We start from the raw sequence: 15,677 nt of genomic DNA on the forward strand, positions 1-15,677 counted from the left end.
ATCCTAGAGGAACATCAATTAAAAGCTCTTTGTTCTATGAAAAAACACACAGAGCCAAAGCGGAAAGCTGCCAGGCAGTTTTCATTTATCATTCCGACATCATTGTTTTATCAGTTGATAAAACAGTGAGTTGATCTTTTAGGAAGCTGCCCCGTTAAAATTCAGTTTCACACTAGTTAGTTCCTTTTCCACCAGTTGAGCTTCCGTCATCATGTGCTCAATCCTGCAGCTGATCTGGAATCAGATCTGCCAGTCTGCTTTGGTTTCAAACTGCACTATAAAATTCGCTCTGAAACTCAATGTGTCTGTGCTTGAATGGACAGATTATAGCAGGCTATTTAAAGATGAGGCCGCAGTGGAAACAAAGCCTGAATGACAAGACCACACACTGTCATGGGGAGAGAATGGTGAAGCGCTGTCTTATGTGTGTATGTGTGTGTGACAGTTATCTCTTATACGATGGTATGCCTAGTGCTGTGTGTGTTTGTGCAAATGCGAGCATGCATAGCACGGGTGTGATTTGTCACTGATAATTTGGGGCAGGATGCTGAAACTTTTGTTATCTACAGCTTTATTTCTCTGGAGACAGTGATATCATCGGCCTCATTTAAACACCCCCGCTGTGTTCGCATTAGGGAGCCCTCCATCTAAAGTTGCACACCAGGTGTCCTCTCCGCTCATCCTAACCACTTTGGACAGAGACAAAGGTGTTTTGCCAGCCCTAAACGGCTCTGCGGTGCTGGTAATAATCACTGGTGTCAGAGACGAAATGGATCGGCTGACCACAGAGCTTTTCCTGCTGTACTGAAATGGTGATTGGAGCGGTAGACAAAGCATGAGGGTGATCCCTAACATCTATTGCAGTTAACCTATTCCCACTAAGTTTCCATGAAATGCCCTGATGTCGGGAACCAGCTCTCTTTTTTCGGCATTTATTCTATTTTGCTCCACTCTTATTTTCTTTCCCAGTAGTGCTGAACATGCTTCGTTCCTTCTCTTCTCTTCTCTTCTCTTCTCTTCTTTTCTCCTATTCTTTCCTGTCTTCGTTTATCCAGTCTTCTCTTCTTTTCTCCTATTCTCCCGTCTTTACCTAATTTCTTCTTTTCCCCCTATCTTCTCCTTTCCTCCTCTTCTCTTTCTTCTCTTCTCCCCTCTTCTTCGCTCCTTCTTTCTCTTTTCTTCTTTTCTTCTATCTTCTTTTCTCTACCTTCCTCCTAGTTTTTCTTCCCTGATTTTCTCATCTCCTCTTTTCCTCTCCTCTCTTCCACAATGGAAAAAACGCTCACAGTAATTAATAATTATAAGCTGTGGCAAGTGATAAAAAGAAGCACGGGGGAAGAAGAAGAAGAAACAGGTTTCTCTCTTTTCCCTCCTGCCGTCCCCTTTGACATGTAAAGCGTGTAAACTTGGCAGGACCAAATTTGTTGATTGCGGGCTACTGATGTGACCCATCTGGGGTTGAAACATTGTATTAGGTCTTCGCACGCTATTCCCTGCCACTCCCTCGGCTCAACAGCTCACCCCCCTTCTGTCACATGAGAAACAGTTGCAGTACTGTTGTCGGGTGAGGAGGATGTGGGTATTTGGTGTGTTTATTTTGTGTGTGTGTGTATGTGTGCGTGTAACGGGAGACTGCCCCTCGAATGGACGGTCCAAACCCAGCAGCAGGAACAGCTGTGTGTTCTATTGAAGTATCCTTGAGCAAGATACCACATCCCTAAATGACTAAATCATAAATGCCTATAAGTGCCCATGTTTTCATTGTGCTTTTGGGTGTGTGTGTGTGTGTGTGTGTGTGTGTGCATTATTCACTGTAAGTGAATCAGGATCTGGAACAATGTGTTACATTTCCTCCAAACTATGACTCGCTCTTTATTTTTCTGTTTCCTTTGCGCTCAAAATTATGACCACAGGGCACAAAAATCCTCAATTGAAATCCATGAAAATCCCTCTTACTTTATAACATATTAGAAACAATTAAAATAATGTATTAACACCGAATCAATCAACCAGTTACTGGTCATTGTTTTGTATATTCAGATGGAAAGTCACCCCACCAGACTTCACAGCAGAACTGATGAGTAAACAAACAGAAAAGCCACAATTTACGACGTCATTATGCAACAGAGAGGAAAAGAGGCATGCTTTGCCTTGCGTGAGTTGGTCACAGTGACACAGCAGTGTTTTGAGCTGCTAATACTTTCCCAAATCACAGATATTGCTGTTATTCTGGAGACATCCTGAAGCTATTGCAGAGGAATTTATGTGGTCCTGCTCATAAATCAAACTTCAGCTGCAAGCACAAAACATTGGAGGACAGGCCTGCATATTGACATACAGCACAGTGCAATGCAGCTCCAGAGACACTGCTCTGGAAACACATGTTCTGCACTTCTACCTCAAAAGCGTTTGAGGTGTCTCTGCCTGGAAATCACATGCTGTGTTTATAATGGGGAAAAAATACCATCAGTCTTCAAACCACTTAAAATCTTATTTTAGTTAAGGATTTCTCTCAGCAAGAATGGAGGGTTATAATGTGTGATTTATGAAGATGCAAGCTGAGTTGAATGGTCGGTTAAACCGAGGCATGGTGCTGAAGTTGACTTTGGAGCTGTCGAAGGACAAAACAACTACTTTAGTTTCTCAGTCTGGGTTTGAAACCACAAGCAGCCATCTCACATCTCATCCTGTGCTGCAGTTAGATTTAATTAAAAGAAAATCTGATGATTAAAATTTGGTGATTGCAACAACGGAGAAAAAAAGAGATTAGAAAAATACAAGTAGAAGTTTGTGGTAGATGCCACTTCATGGCACTTTGGTTGTGAAGAGTGCAGGAGGTCGAACATGATTTCTCAGATGCACAGTACCAAGTGTCAGCACGGAAAAAACTGGAGCCTGAACTGGAGGTTCAGCTTGACGGGAATGGGCTCTGGTTCAGCGGTGTTGCCCGCAGGTCACAGCTGTAGGGCGACACCAAAGAGCCAAAGTGGAAGTTTATATGCTGCTGAGCCCAAACGGTGGTTTACTGACACACGGTGTAATGTGAGGTTCATTAGTGCAAAGGCGATAATTGCACGGGTAGTTTGAGAAGCGTGCCGCCCTTTAGGTCCTGGTGCATGCAGCATTTGTTAGAATTTCTTCTTGAACCTCTCTGAACCTTGTCCTCTTGAATTCTTCTGCTTGTTAAACTGAATATTTTGAAGTACAAAACCTCCAGCAGTCACGTCAGCACTCTGTGCCCTAACCATTGTTGGTTTTGAAGAGCTGACAGATACATGCATGCACTTCTGTTTGATTACAGTTCTACCTCCAGCTCGAAAACAAATATCAGATGCACATGATCTCATCTTGCATTTCATCCAGGATTTTTTGTAAGCAGCTGTCTTTATAAGTAACGTAAATCCTAACAAATCAAATTATATAATGACTGGATGATACCTACTATTTACATAAATCAAATTAGCCTGCGATATTTCCCCTGAAACTTTTTCCACATTTATCCCTTGCCTCAGCATTGCAGGGTTGCTCTTCACCATCTGCAGAATTGCAGAAGCATGAAGGTTTTAACATCTAAACCGGTCTCCATCTCAGTTCTGTCCCAGCTGTCTATTTGAAACTTCCAGACCTAAACTTTTTTCTGCTAATTTGGCCAAGCTGCATGTCCTAATGAATATATTTTAGACTGACAGACGTCTTAACTTCAAAGCAGTGAAACGTGCAGGCCAGGGTTTGTGTTTGTTTTTGTGATTCAGGGACACAGAATCTCTTGGGTCAGTGGATGGAGACACTCGATTCTGTCTGTTGACCCTGCTGTGCCCTACTGTACTCTGCCTAGCAGTCCAAAACAAAGCTTCTTTTCCTCTCAACCAAACACGCGCATAAACACACACTCTCACTGACCACTGCTTCTAACTTTGCTTCCGTGAGAAGCAGGGTCTCATCTTAAAGGGACGAGGAGGATTAAGCACATGTTGATGAGATCATCACCAGGGTGAAACACACAAACAATTACTGTGTCAATAGCACACACAAACATCAAAAAATAAAGGCAGACCTACCAGTAGACACAAATATAGACTCACAAAACCACAAACACTATCCGATTAAAGGGATAATTCAGGCACTCTGAAGAGACAAATTTAAAGGTGTTCTATATGACATTTACAGTGAACAGCTTAGTGGCAAACTGCAAAGAATGAAGTCATGCTACCTCTCTATTGTTTGTTGTTATCCAAGTTTCTCTGGTATTTGGCTAGCTAATCTGCAATATTAACGCTGGTTTCCGCTGATAACACGACTCCAATCTACATTGGCAGGATGGCATCATAGCATAAGCCCGATGCTCACCTCCCATTCCTCCTCAAAACATTGGATCCTGCATTACCCATAATGCAACTAAATATTCCTCGTAGGAACCAGTTTGACATAGTGACCAACCTATATGATTCCTTCCCAGTCTGTCACGTGATGCAACTGAGCCAAAAAAGACTTTTTCCCATAGACTTTCCCAGACTCATTTGGTCTGACAACTTTTTAAAGTCTAGAAGAGACGCATGATTAATTCATTTTATTGCCATTCAAGTGAGTGAAACTTGGCTGATGGAGGTCTTTAGTGCACTTGCTGTATGGCTACGGAAGATCTTTGTAATTTTATACCCAAGAAGTGAAACTTTTTTTGGCTTTTTGCACCACTCAGCAACTTTCATATGGATATATGGGTCCCTGCCTCCAGCACTGTATCCAGCTCTTTTTATGCATTCATGTGACAGGACAACATCTTTCCAAAACCACACTTGATGTTATTAACATTATAAAATTGTCGTTACCAAAGTCAGATAACCCTGATGACATCACTGTGACATCACTAGGGTTATTCTCTCAGGCTGGACAAAGCTCCTCCAGAGCCTCACAAGTAATTCAACAACTGTTTTACAGGCCAAGGAGTGTATTCAATACTCCCTGGAGAGGCACCACAGCGGAGTGTGCCACAGTTGGCAGCTTTGCATGTAGAGTGAGAAAAATAGTCTTCCTATTCAGAGCGACAGCCTGTTTGGAGAGGGCAGACAAGTCGGTGTTTGTTTACACTCTGAAAATCTCTTCAGTTGGTTGGGAATTAAACATAACACACACATACACATATACACTCATAGCATCACGCCAACACCAGATGCCAGGAAGTACAGTGGCGACTGAGTGGCATCCACAGCAAAGCCCCACCATGCGTGACTCTCTCCTGACTTTGCCTCTTTTAGCAAGCTTGCGTGATCCCACCATCACTCCCCATCAAGCCCTCCGCCCCCTCCCTATATCCTTCCCTCACACACACACACATATACACAACACGTATCGCCTGCTGGGCGATAGCACTGGGGGTATATGTCCTCCCTCCGTGAGCCAAATGAAGTGATCGGAGTAAACACTGTTAGTATAAACGGGCTTGGATTAGAGTGTTGTGATGACATGCAAGGGGCACAGATGGGAGAATGTGAAGTGGACAGTCACGATATGTCCAGACGTGACAAAGGATACTCACTCTAGTCACCTTACTTATTTTTTAACTCCCAGAGCTCACCTCTTGAGCACATACCAGGTTTTTTTGGAAAGCTAATACCTTTGTTGCTGAATTATAGCAGCTAATACTTTGTGTCAGTGTTTAATACTTTTGTAAATCTGTCCTCACTTTTACATCATTTTTGCCTAAATTCCTAAAAACTTCATTTCACAGACATCATGTTAAAGAGCAGCCTGAGATACCCCTTAGATGTTTCCGCGAGCCTCCAGTGTTTGCCTCCTGCCCTGGCTCTAATGCCCCACAACACAGGAACGAGGTGTTAGGAGAGGGATAATCAGATTATTGTTGGGTTAGCGTGTTGCTTAATGAATTAGCTCTGTCACAGGCCAAATTGTTGTGTGATATTGTTGGTGAGAAACGCACCACAACGGGTCAGTTGTGTTAAAGTGAAGCTGACAGGTGATCAAATCAGGCTGAAACTGTGAGGCCTCGCACCGCAAACAGGGTCTTTCCTTAGCTTTTTGGACTTTTTGTAATGAAAAAGATGCCTTTAAAAGGGAACCATGTCACTTTTCAGAATTGATACATGTTATAACTATGGTCTTAGACAATTGAAAATATATTAATCCCATAAATTCAAAAGTAAGAGCGCTACAAGTCAAATTGGTGATCATAAGGTTGTAAGGTATAAAGTCTAGAGCTGCTCCATTGACAATGAATTAGGAAACATGTTCTAGATGACATTTAGAGCACCCGCGGGAAAGTTCTGAGTGTTTGGGTACATTTTCTGTTTCACAGCTGAGAGCACTACAACAGAATAAAGCTCATTTGGGTGTAAAAAAGAAAACAAACATTCTGTGGGTCCATAAAATCAGTCTCCCATTCACTGTCGAAGGAGCAGCTCCAGACTTTATACTTGATGACATCACAAGTTCGAGACTTGCTTTAGTGGTTTCTGGCTTTGAGAGAGATGAGCTCATGTTCACAAACATTGATTAAACTCTCCCAGGCCTTTTGAAATAACATTTTGGAATTCTTAATTCAGGTAATAGTCCCCTTTAATCAATGAAGGGATGTGGTGAGGAGACAACCTTAAACTGAACCGTTGCTGAATGTATGATGAAAGACCTTAAATCCTGCATTGTACTATTGCTCTAGATGACCTGCGTCACAGATTGGTCCTATTTACACACACACACATACACACACACGCACACAGACGTACGGTGGATACATAACACCTCTGATAGTGTCTCCGACTTGACAAGTTAATGGCTTTCATGCATAAAGCATGATCAGCATCATGACTATCACTTGATCCCCCTCAACCTTGGACACATTAGCCACCTCACACCAATTTAATTACACATTGGTGGTCCTCTCTGTATGTATGTGTGTGTGTCCGTGTGTGTAATGTTTTGTTGTGGATTCTGCAAGGGGCATACTGTATACACATATATGTTTACATACATTTTGATTTCACTCGTTCGTGTTTGAAGAAAACCATGTTTAACTAAATTTGGTGGTTTTGGTGGAGGTTTTTATCAGTAAAACTGAAGGATTAAGTGTTGCTTTATGGGCTGAGAAAATTCTCCTACTTCTCAGGCTAAATAAACCATTTTAAACCCCACTGGATTAGCTAAGATGCATTGTCGCAAAGCTCTGTTTTCTTAGCTCATGAAAAGTTGATGCTTTATAGATGCATGTTTTTTTTCACAGGACAGGGACAATTTGGCCATGCAGAGTTTCAGCGAAGCACTGTGAAAGTGCCTCTTAACTCTTTTCTTTCTTTCTTCTGTGCAACTTTTCTCATTAGCAGATCATTTTAGCCACTTTGTACCCCACATTACCTTCACTAAAATGTTGCCTTTTTGAGTGAAAGCTCTGCAAATGAACCCAACTTGTTGATGTCGTAAAGTGCTCCGCGGTTAGCATTTGCTTAGCATCGCGTGCTGCAGCAGCATTAGTGTAGTTTCCCTCCCATATGGATTCAGCCCGAGGGACCATCTGCCCATTATTATTTGCCTCAATGGGCCGAAACGACACCATAATCTTTTTAACAGATTACCGTCTCGTTATGGAGACGCTGCATGGATTTACACAATAAAAAAAATGCTAACAGGATCATAGAGGAAATCAACTTTTTAGATGAAAGGTGCGGTTCTTTTCCAGAAAACCTGTTGAATGCTTTGTTGTGACCACAAAACAAGCAGTGAGGAGAATAGGAGAGGGATAATCTGAGGCTTGCTGTGTTTCTTTCTTCCTGTTATTTTGAATAATGTGAGTGACACCAGTTGGCACGCAACACAAGGAAGCAGCTAAAGTGGAGGTGCTGCAGACTGTAACCTCCGCTCTCCTCTTTTTCTTCTGCCCTCCTCCAGCCTCATGCAGGAATGCTGTGAGACCAAAATAGAGGGCGAGAAAACTAATAATTATCCCCTGAGTTGTTGTTAAGAATTTCCTTTTTCAGTGTGAATAAGCAGGAGACTCAAAGGCACTGTTGCGTTTTGTGGTAAAAAGTGCAGGGCGAGCTATACAATAAACACTTTGTGGCTGTTTATTCTGTATATTCGGAGCCACGGTCCTGTGCTTTGCTGTACATCTGTAGCCTAGAGTTTGATGAAGTGGATTTACTTATTTTGGACCAAAGCCTGGATTAAAATATGTCAATTTATGAGAAAGCCCAAAAATCATTTATGCCTTTTTCAGTCTTTCATTCCTCCTCTCCCTCTCTTTTTCCCCATGCAATTCCAATCATATTTAACTAATTTAAAACACTAAATTCACCTCTCATGGCACATCTGTTTCCAAGCCTCTTGTTTGTTTACAAAGCACGAGAGGTTTTCCTTTTAAATGTATCTCTAATTAAGCTCAAAATCAGTGAGACGGGCTTTACAGCAACTGGCAAAATGTTGCACATAAACTTTACAGTTTAAGAAGGACACGCTGTACGTTAAGTTTGAATCTCAGACAGCTCGTGAAAATGGAGATTGTGCGAGCGCAGAAATAGAATGCTTGCGCTTTATTGTGGCCAGGTGGGGTACCCAAATGCAACTTTTATTAACCGCCAGCTCCTTGAGAGAGCAACAAGCTACAGTCATCAAAGCAGGAATCCAAGGGAAAGCTATTTATAGAGAAACCACGCAGACACTTATGTGCATGCAGGAGCTGATGTCTCTTAGAGTGATGCAGTGTATCTCAGATGTGGATGTTGCGATAAAATTTTTTCATTAGAAATTTATCACTTCTTACTATAAATTTTACACTTGGCTGACCAGAGAAAAAACCTTACTATACACTGATGCTTTTGTGCTTGAGCGGGACAAAAAGTGAATGTCTGACATCCCCCAAAAAGAATTATGTCTCTATTTGAAAGAGCGTATCAGAGGAAGTCTGGGATAAATATAGAAGCAAAGGAGACGAGCTGCAGAGAGAACAGGCCTAACAATGAGGTTTCCCCTCCAAATATACTTCCACTAGGTGTGTTTGTTTCTGCGAGCTGTACATGCGAGCTTCAGAGTGTGCACACGTGTGTTGTCATTCTTCCCCCAGGCAGGGTTATTGCTTGGATATATGTGACTCACGAGGGAGTTTGTATCCTGAGTTCACCCCTGCTGAGAAGGCTGGGGTCGACATCTAATGCTGGTGGAAAACGTCAGATAGCCAGCAACTGCACGGAAAAACTGCAGCGTCTTGTTGTCTTCAATTAGAAAATACACTGTTGCATTCATTTGGGTACAGTCAAATTAAAAGCTTTCCTGCATAACTGGCTCATCTCACGCAACACATGCCTGAATGCAGCCTGTGTGTGTGTGTGTGTGTGTGTGTGTGTGTGTGTGTGTGTGTGTGTGTGTGTGTGTGTGTGTGTGTGTGTCATTTCAAGCCGAAGCACATTCTCCTTGGGCCTCCATCCATTTGCATTCTGTTAGTTTCTCTAATTGTCTGTATAAATATTGCACCACGTTAGCCTTATGTTGTGGTTAATTTTCCCAAGGCTTGACAAGGCAAATTTAGGAGTGTTTAGACAGCCCTCTTTGCTGGCTTTGCACGTGTGTGACACTATTTCAACGGGTTCATCCGAAAAACCAATTTTCCCAGCCGACAAACATCGTGCTCACATAAAACATGTGCGCCGCAATCAGTCATGTTCTCTATTTATAGAAGCAATTAGATGACTTTCACATTATGAGTGCTATAATAGTCTTTCAGTGTGTGGAGAGTGCATGGCGCCACTTTTATGATGCACCATGTAGTCAAGCCACATACAGTAGCAGTATACATGCTGCAGAGCGGTTGCCATACAAGTCTGTTTTGCCCACGGGCTCATGTATGAGACATATCACTCCTGTGCAACATGGTGATTAGTTCGTCTGCTTGCCAACCAAAACAGAGAAGTGGAAACAATCAAGTTTACATCCCAACTTCCAATCTGTGTGATCCCATTTGCTTTGTCATAATATCACTTCCCCTTCACTTCAGTATCAAGGCCCACAACCAAGGCTATTGTTTATTTCCTGTACAGGAATTGGTTTTTTGTTTTTTTTTAAAATAGACTTCCCCTCGCAGCTCCCCTCAAAAATCACTCACTCACATTCTAATCTTCTCTGAAAGATGGAATATTTGTGATTCCTGCTCTGCCTCCATGAAAAGTACTTTTTCTAGATGTTGTTTTGTTAACAGGCAAAGGGAATTAAAAGCTCCAAATCCCACAGTCAAACGTAATCTTATATTTCACAGTGGAAAACATACTCATCCAAAACAATATCGGAAAGATTATAGACCTCAATCCGATGGTAATATTGGAGGATGATTAAGGATCGAATCATTGTAATGGGTACTGTATGTATCCATCGACTGGAACAGTATAAAAGAAGTGGAAAAAAAGCTCCCTGTCTTCAGAAAAAAAATATGAAAAAGCCAAAAACTTTCTCTCAGTGAATCATTTTTTTCTTCTCTGTGCCACATTGCAAAAACAAGAAAAAAGTTGAAGGGTTGGATTTGGACAGGGCGAGATCCGGACATTTGATCTGTGGCATAATGAAGTATTAGCTTCCATTACAGTGCAGGCTTAACCTTTTTGCGGAGCACCATTGAGCGCTTGCCAGCAGTCATCAATATTTAACAGCTGTTGCTATTATGAAATTCTTTATGGGCTAATGTGGCTCGCCGGCTTGCACGCAAGGCCTTGGCCGGCCGCCAGCACCCTGTCAGGAGGAAGGGGGGGAGATTGACAGACGGCTCGCTCGCGTGACAACCAGCCCTTGATCAGCCAGTTTCTCTCTCTCCCTCTCTCTCTCTCTCTCTCTCTCTCTCTCTCTCTCTCTCTCTCTCTCTGTTGGTGTTGCTCTCTCTGCTGTGGATTTCCTGTGCCTGCGGAGAGAGAGAGGCACTGAGAGAGAGAGAGAGAGAGAGAAGAAGAGCACTGAGGGAAGGGGGCGGGAATAGGCAAAGGAAGTGGCTGTAAGCCAACTCAACCTCAACACACACATATGCACACACACACAGTTTTCTCTACTCACGCAAGCCTTGTGGGAGGGGAGGGACTGCTGCGCTGCACAGCGCTCGCATGTTCAGGTCCGGAGCTCTTCTTTACAAGCCAAACACACAGCAGAGCATCAGCTGCCAAGAGATGGCACCCACGCTGCTGGAATCAGAGAGACAGGGAGCCTGAGCACAGATCCATAGCACGGATGTGTTTGATTGTCAGTCCGATATACGAGACATTTAAGACACATAAACCAAAGCATTAAAAAACATGCATCCTATAAGTTTGGACAAAATAACTTCTTACCAGTGGAGGTTTAAGATCCATTGCTTAAGTAAATGTAGCAGTGTTGCAATATAAAAGTACTTGTGTCAAAGGAATACTTTACTCACAGTATGACTATCTGTATGTCAGTTACTCACCCTATGTTACACTGGATTTGTGAAGAAAACTGGTTTGTTGTACCAGTACTTCCCAAACACATACATTTTACTTGTACTGTTTGTACTTTAAATTGTAACATTTTAGCAAAAATGTATGTGATGGGAAGTACTGAGTATACGACTAGATAAATGAGACTTGGATTATGCTGCACAAGTTTTGTGGAAGTTTGAAAATGGATTTTTTGATATAGTTTTGCTGTTGTTAAATGCAGACCCCATTTTAACTCATTGGGAAGTTTTTATGATTTTGGATTCTCCATTCAGTGGAGGCTTGCAAGAAAAATAAGGTTTTCTTTACAATTTCAGCTTAACATGGAGTGACTAACTAATATACAAAGGGTAATTTTGCAAGTGTAATATTCTTTTAAGTAAAGTCCTGTATTAAAATCATCACAATGGAGGTATTGTCAGCAAAATTTACTTAATGAATCGAAAGTACAAATACTCACAATGCAAATAAAGTCTTCTGTGAGTGTAACTATATATTATAGTATTGGATTCTTACTGCTAATGCATGTCTAAGAAGCATTTTACTGTTTTAAAGTCTTTATTACTAGTTTATATTCTGTTAGGTAATCTATAGCAGTGCATCAAACCTTTTAAATCTTGCATATGTTTAGCATACTTAAAATCCACCTTGACCATCAGAACTATGTATTTATGTCCTCAAATAAAATGTACTTTTATAACAGCCGTGGATGACTTTAAACAAGAAAGTAATGAAATGTGTGAATTTAGTGAAATAACCACCTGTTTGACTAGATTTGGAGTAGCATGCATGCAGGTGGGTTAAAGCCATGCAGCAGCTGGTGTTGTGTCTATGAGCAGCCATGTATGAACACTTACCTGCTCCTCGCTGCACAGGAGCATGAGCTAAAGAATGGACCTGGAGTAATACCCACCATTCAGCTCAAAACGCATGCTGCTCTTGTACTCACGATTTATAATGTGCTTCAGGTCATGCGACACTCCTCAGCAGCGCTCCTCAACATATTGTCATGCCATGCCATCTTTGAGTCTAATGCTCTCATGTACATGACTGTAGTGAAATATTCATCTCTGCGTTTCTCATCACTTTGTGAGACATTTCTTTGTGTTTTATCTCCATTATCCCCCAGAATAAAAGCATGTCAGTGACACTGTGGGTCCACAGAGATATCTCTGTCCTCATTGAGGTTTCTGTTTTCTTTTTGTATTTCTCTGTTTTTTCTTCTTTTTTTTGGCTGTCATTGGCAGTATGGGAGGAAGTGGTTTTGAAGGAGACGGTGCTGAAAACAGAAGAACACACCCAGACTGTGCTGTACACATCCATATGCTGCATGGCCAAACTCACCTCACCCCCTAGAGGTTGCAGAAATGAATACTGAAGTCATCTTGGACTGTGTCCTAAAGTCACACATACATCAGGGTGTCTGTCTTAAAAAGTATTGCAATAGCCTAAATACTATTTTAGAAATATTAAATAGTCTGTCATTTGAACATGTGAGATCTTAATTGCCACAAACATTTTATCTAATTCCAGTCATCCATCTTTTCATTTCTTTTTGTCAAAGTGAGTCTGCGCCAAACTCAACTTTTCTGATGTTACAAACCTTTAAAATCTCTGCTTTAAGAGGCTGAAACTACTTTTCGGTTACTGCTCTTTAGAATGGCCTCTGGTGTGTGCTTTGTGCTAACGTTAGCTGCTTTTTGCATTGGATTTGTTTGAGAGGTGCTATTAAGACAAAATTTGACCAAAAAACCTTGACACTGAAAACAGAGAAAAACAGTTTTGGTCTAACTCCAAAATTTGGTACTTGTTGCTGTCAGTCTTTTCAAATGTTTTAAATAATTATTTTCTAACATGTTTTATGTGAAATCAATGAATTTTATTCCTCTGACCCTATTACAGTCTTTATTGTTATAGTTGTATTTAACATCTTTACAAAATATACACTATGTTAACATATCTCATTCTGTTATAACCCGTCTCTGCACAAGACCACATACAAACTACTTTTATACTTACCTGAATGCTTGGAAAAAGAAAAAGATTATTTCTCTAAAATCCTGTCTTAAATTTAGTAAAAAAAAAAATCATCTAGAAAAAATAATTAAAATCATTAAAGTTAAGGGTCTGATACCTGTGCGTACACTTAGCAAATCTTTTTTTCTCATGTGTTCATTCCTAGCAGCCACAGTGAAAGCGTTAACGATGAGGGACACGTTTCGCTTCTTTTTCACCTCAACAGCAGCAACGCAAGTGATTGTTTTGGCACACGGCAATCTAAAGCAGTCACTTCTAAATCATATCACATTTTACAAGCGGTCTTAACAAATCTTTTCTCATTTCTATATCTCTTTCCATCACAGTCCCTTTTGTAATATCAGGTTTTCAACAAATCAGACTAATATGATGTCATTTTATGTTCCGCAGTTGCTCATCCAAGGCGTCCTCTGAGCCAGTTGAAGGCCCTGAGACAATTGCGATTTAAAGTTTACAAATTAAATCACACCGTAGCTTGATATTTGGCGGGTGGTCTGGAGATTTTGTGTACTCAGTGGAAGTGGAAAGACGGACCTGGCTGACTGAAGGAGTGAGACACTTTGAGCCTCACCCTTTGGCAGCATCCACATCCCGCTACTTGTCACTTTTTACTTAACACCCCGTCCTCACACAGAGCACATAAACGCCTCACCATTACCTACTCTGTTTTCCTTCATAGACCAGAGAGGGAGAAAATAGAGGCAAAGAAAAGCAAACCCGAAGACACGAGCACCGATGAATAAAGCCGCCATTGTTGGCAGAGGAAGTGCCTGTGCCGATAATTAATCATCCCGCGTGTTTGTCTTTCCTGACGCCGCATCCTCTCCAAAAGCTGCCGTAAGAGAGAAAACAAAAATACATGAGGCGTTGAAGGAGGAAAATAAAGAGGCTTATTAGATTCATTTCCCTCTGCACCAGTTTCCACTGGTCGGATGATATTGCGGTGATTGAAGAGAATGGTTATATGTGTGTGTATGTGTGTGGGGGGGGGGGCTGTTGGAGTCTGTTTGTTTGTGTGTGTTTGCACCTAGCGGAGGTGATGACAAAATACTTACAATTATTGCTGGCATTTATGAGTTTGCTAAGCTGCCTGTCAGTGCAGTCGTCAGCCTGATTTTCGGCAGCGGAGAGAGGCACACATTGCGGCCTTTATTTTTTTACTTGTAGCTCGAATGAAGCTGCTGTTGGGGGGGTGGGGGGGTGGAGGCTTAAAAATCCAGACGAAATGTATGGATTGAAAAAAAAAAAAAAAAAACGGCTGCATTAGCTTTGCGTGATTCAGAGTGGAATTAAGAGAAGGGGAACTCTTTCAGCATCACGAAATCGGTTGTCGATCGCCTGCGATGCCGAGTTGAACAAAGAAAGGGTGGAGAGATGATGAGGAGGAGGAGGGGAGAGGAAGGGCTGATGATGGGGGGAGGGATGGACAGAGGACAAGAGATGGTAGCAGGTTAAAGGGGGAGGAACGGAAGCCGTAATGGGGTTATTCAGTGGGGGTAGGGACGATATGAAGCATCGGAAGATACATACATACATACATATTTTGATAGTTATTTGTAATGAGGCTATAATTTATGTGTGTGTGCGCGTGTGTGTGCGTGCATGTGTCGCGTGACTAATCTCTGCCTGCTACAATGAGTGACGGAGCGAAGGGCTGATCTCTTAGAGTGAGCCACATGCCCCCTGACAGCACACCCATAAGAGAAACACGCAAACATGTCTCCAACACGCAACACACACGTCACCAATGCACATGTGACAGTTCTGCACGCCACACTCGTGTAGGCTAATTGCATGTATACACACTGTGGCATGGTAGTAGGTAGGCCTTACTCTAGTGTATGGTGAAGGGAACCTAGCATATGTGAAGTGGCTGATGGAGTGTGACTCACTTGTGATATTTTTATAACTTTGGCAGATTTGTCCGCTTTATTGAATATTAGATGGCACAAAGGAGCAGCGGAGTGATGAGGAGGCAGGCTGACAGTGCTTGCAGTATACCTCATTCAGCTTGGAGCCCTCAAGGACTCCCCAGACGACCCTTCTTTGAGATCCATAGGCGAAATTTTCTTTTGTTTCGCCCCCCTCCATAAAGAGGTCAGGCTCAGCCAGAGTGACAGAAGTGGAAATCTTTCACAGTTTTCTAAGTTCAGCAGGGACTAAGCTTATCACAGGGTTTAATGAATCAAAAATATTGCAGACACTTGTTTG

At 41.9% G+C, this 15,677-nt stretch overlaps 1 protein-coding gene across 3 annotated transcripts in view; it reads left to right on the forward strand.

The window, feature by feature from the left end:
- Nucleotides 1–15,677, forward strand: part of ahrra (aryl-hydrocarbon receptor repressor a) — an 87,138-nt gene that overhangs the window by 48,932 nt on the left and 22,529 nt on the right. The gene's annotated exons all lie outside the window — the stretch shown is intronic.

Source organism: Plectropomus leopardus, chromosome 21 (assembly GCF_008729295.1).
Source record: "Plectropomus leopardus isolate mb chromosome 21, YSFRI_Pleo_2.0, whole genome shotgun sequence".
In the NCBI taxonomy this organism is placed as follows: Eukaryota; Metazoa; Chordata; class Actinopteri; order Perciformes; family Serranidae; genus Plectropomus; species Plectropomus leopardus.